The sequence below is a fragment of the Myotis davidii genome, unplaced genomic scaffold (assembly GCF_000327345.1).
Source record: "Myotis davidii unplaced genomic scaffold, ASM32734v1 scaffold26, whole genome shotgun sequence".
Taxonomy (NCBI): domain Eukaryota; kingdom Metazoa; phylum Chordata; class Mammalia; order Chiroptera; family Vespertilionidae; genus Myotis; species Myotis davidii.
Window position 1 is genome coordinate 4356450 of NW_006299245.1, and position 4541 is coordinate 4360990.

Consider the following 4541-nt stretch of genomic DNA (forward strand, 5'->3'; position numbering starts at 1 on the left):
GACGATGGGTGGCATCGCAACCTCCCAATCTGTTCTTTGCTGTGTATGACTGGGGATGGCGCCCCAACTCCCCAATTGGCTGTGAGCCAGACCACGGGCTGCACCTAGAGATCGGGCCTGCCCTCTGCCATCCGGGAGCAGGCCTAAGCCAGCAGTTCGTTATCTCCCAAGGGGTCCCAGACTGTGAGAGGCACAGGCCGGGCTGAGGGATCCCCCTTCCCCCCGAGTGCACAAATTTTTGTGCACCGGGCCTCTAGTTTCAAAGATAAAAACCAATATATAAGGATGGCAGAACCAAAAGATGGAAGGAACTTGATGTACATCGGAGTTTTCTAATAGCCTTTGAAATTTCCTAATTTCTTCTTATGGGAGAGATGATTTAATCAGACTAATTACCTTGTCTGCTATTTGTTCACCTTAGTTTATTATGAATTTTATTATATAATCAAAATGGGAACAGTTGTGACAGAGAAGATTTCTCCGTCTAACTGGCAAACAGCCAGGGACTTCTGTAGCTGTTAGCGAAGAGCCACTCACTTGGAGCAGATTCAGCTACTCCACTCAAGTCCAGAACACACTACTTACCTCCCTATGATAAGCTGATGTAATGGAAAAAATCTCTCTGGTTTGCTGGTAAAAAATGTAACATTGGCTTCTCTAAAACAAAACAAACAAAAGTGTGTATTCATGCGTATATAAATTTACTATAAATTTTACAGATATAAAAGATGTGTAGCACACATTTTATCCTATATAATAAAATATACCACATTCTTTCTTGTAAGTTCCATATAGCTAATGGATTCTCACATAATGCGTTGTTTGGTTTTGTCAAATTTGTGTATCCATGAACAACTGATGGATGATTGTTTTGCCAACATGGAAAATGGTTGATATTTTCATCTGCATTTAAGAATAAGACAAAATGAAACTATAAAGGCATATGTTGGAACTTTAGTCAATGGTCAATGGTCAATGATCAACTTCTTTACTAAATCAGATAAGTTTTCAAACAATGGAATAATATTTTCTCAAAATTATGTATTATTCACAATGTAACAGATATGACCATGATATATTTTAAGTGTGCTCTATTAACATTTTCTCTATCAGTAAGTTTAGACAGCAAACAAAAAAATCAAATCTTGATTTTTAGTGTTTTCTAATTGCTGCGGTATAAATATTCTTGTTGTGGCTGACTTTAAACTACTGACATGATGTCAAAGTACACAAAATTGGGAAGAGGTATACAGTGGCACACTATAATACTATATTTCCTCCAAGAGAACCAAGAGAGGTAAATAATATAAAAATCAAAGATAATGGTACGATATACTAAAATAATTAGGAAGTGATGAGGTTTGAGTATTTAATACATACAAAATGTACTGAATTACATACTTATATACTAGTAGTTGAATCTTTTATAATAGCTGTGTTTAACAATTACTTTGCAAAATTACTAAAAATTTAATAATCAGTTCTCACAAGCTGTAATGGGCTACCTCAAGCACCATATGCCTCATCACAGAAATAAGGGATTCATTTTCCTGGTTCAATTGAACTTAATTTGAATAACAAATTATTTAGAATCTGCTGTTTCAATCAAATGTGTTTGTTTTTAGGCAAACAACTCTATTGGCAGATTGTTTAATTCCTCCTCTAGTATTAATGCCAGTAGCGACCTGATGTAATGTTTAAAGACCAAAATCTGGATATTTTAAGCTGGCCATGAGTGCTATATTTCCAGATTTACCTAGTAACTTGAATATTATGACTTCTATTATGAGTAGCACTTGAATTGCCCTTCAAGAAATGTATATTAATCAAAACCTGGGAACTGGGTATTTGACACAAATTACTTTTTATGATATTGAAATAAGCATAAATCTTAAATAATGTTATTGTAATCTTGTAAATTCATATAATTGTATAATTTGTTTACAGATCAATTCATAACTGATGAGTATGTGAGGGTCCTTACAGGACTTTTGGCTCAAAATATCCATGGAGCTATTTGTTCCACACCAAAATGTCCTTGATCATGTGCCATTACCAGCTAGGCTACCGGAATAAGCAGAGTTATTATTGGCACAACACAATTATTGCACCAATTGGATATAATCACACTTTTTATGTATTAGTCTGTAAACCAAACATATAAATAAATGTTATGGGCTATTTGAACCCAGGAACATTTTCTAAGTGTGGGGATTTTGAATAGGACCAAATTTCAAGTATCTTTTGGCATGGGCCAAATATCTCCATGGACATGCTGGACAGAACCAAATGTGTACTAATCGTGAGAGTAATTTTCCTTCTATCCAGTCCACATAAATTAAAGCTTAATAAAGCCTTGACTTTTCAGGTTTATTGAAATCAGGGAACAAAATTTGGGTTTGGAAAGTGATCTCAATAATTTTACAATACTGCCTTGTAATATGTCTTCTTCCAGTTTATGTCCAGAAATAACATCTCATTATGTTCCTGCTCCTGTAGAGAATTCCTGATATTTATAAAAAAATCCTTATTGCAGATGTCTTCTTAGAGTCTAAATTATATGCAGCATTTCATTTGCTCTGTCTTAAAATAAATCAATGGAAACAAAGAAACTACAGAAATAATCTTTCTTTCTTTAAATTTCATATTAAATAAAATATGATTTATTTTTGAACCTGAACAATCAGCTGGAATAGAGGAAAGGATACATAACGTTGGCATTAGATAAAACAGTATCTAATTCTGCTCCAGGCTTTTGTGAAACACATGGAAATTAAGTAAAGTGTCATTGAAATGGAGCCCTCTCTTATCTCAGTAGGGTCAGAAAAGAAAGAAATAATTATTTCTTCCATAGTTCTGGACTAGGATTTAGCTGAATTTTGCCCACTCTGGCTTACTGACGTGTGTTTACAGATACATTACAGCTGACCACCCAATCAACTACCCATATGGCTATGAAATAGGAGAAAAAAGAGTTTGGCTGCACTGTCACAAATTTATTCCAGTTGCTATAGAGATAATGCTGTTAATCTTGGGCAATTTGATACAAATGTCTGTGGATCAAATCAACAACCATCTTTTCTATCACTTAATTATTCACATAATTGAGAAATATGAGGCTATTATGCTGACCTCTATATTTAAACCCAACCTTTTATTTTTTATTTTTATTTTTTGGTTTGTAAAGACTTAACTTGGGAAATTATTTTTAATATTGATTTTATACCTTTTCACTACTTACTCTCTTTATAAATATATAAAATAGATATTTTTCCTAAGAAAATTTCTGCTACTAATATCTCTGCACTTCAATCATTATGAAATGGTTATGGTATTTCCTCAATAATAATTTATCAAATATCAATTTGAAGAACTTTGAAATATAACTTATAAGATTCAAAAGTTCCAATTTCAGTGCCAAAGGCCTGAGGGGTGAGGGCAAGGGGGCTGGAGAGGGTCAATAGGGAAAAGGGGGGGAGGAGTAAAAAAAATTTCAATTGCAAGTACTTCTACTGATTATTAATTATAAGATAGAAGGGAAATGCTTAATAATGATGACTTTTAAAAGTATATTAATAATTTTAAAGCCTTTTTTCCCCAAGAATAATTCTTATAGAATATTTACTGATTGAAAAAATATACACCTTGGACCTATTTTCACTTGTCAAGCCTATGATACATGCATACTTTTGATAATTTTCAAGGTATTTAAAAATTGTTACTTGCCAATATTGATTGTTTGCCTTGTGAAACAGTGAACTCTCTGGTACACTAGAGACTCATCTATACATCTAGCATAAAGAAGAAAGACATTTTTAGGAATAAATTCTGGAAATTTTTCTCTTCTTATTGATAGGCTAATGCAAAATAAGCCAAAGTGGACCTGATGGCTTAGGGAAACACTCCAACTATTAGGTTACAGACTGCCAAACTGCCTTTCTCCTTTTCTTCTCATTAAAAAGCCATAAGGTTACAAAACTACCAGATTTCACTTAACTCATTGGTAATGAGATATTAACTGAATCTTCTCAAGCGTACATCAGATTTCTAGAGCAGCGAATTTCAACCTTTTTCATCTCATTGCACACATAAACTAATTACTAAAATTCTGTGCCACAGCAAAGAAAACCCCACAAAAAACCCAAACAAACAAAAAAACCCACACACAACTTTTTAAATATGTTTTTCTGGTCTCACAAACAAAAAAAAGTAGGTATATTCTGATTCATTAACATCAGACAGCTGTTGTTGTGTTGGCTGTCATCATTTTTTTTTAATTTGATAATCTAAGGGAAAAGAGGTCAGTGCCCCTGACTAAATAGTCAGGTACTGGAATGTGGTTGGCTTAGAGAACCAAGATGGCGGCATAGGTTAATGCCGGAGTTTGCTGCCTCGAGAAACCACTTCAAAAGTGAAACTAAAAGACGAACGGACATCACCCGAACCATAGGAACGCTGGCTGAGTGGAAGTCCTACAACTAGGACGAAAGAGAAATGTGTACCGAGACCCAGAGGAGGCGCAGTGCTGAAGTCATTTAAAA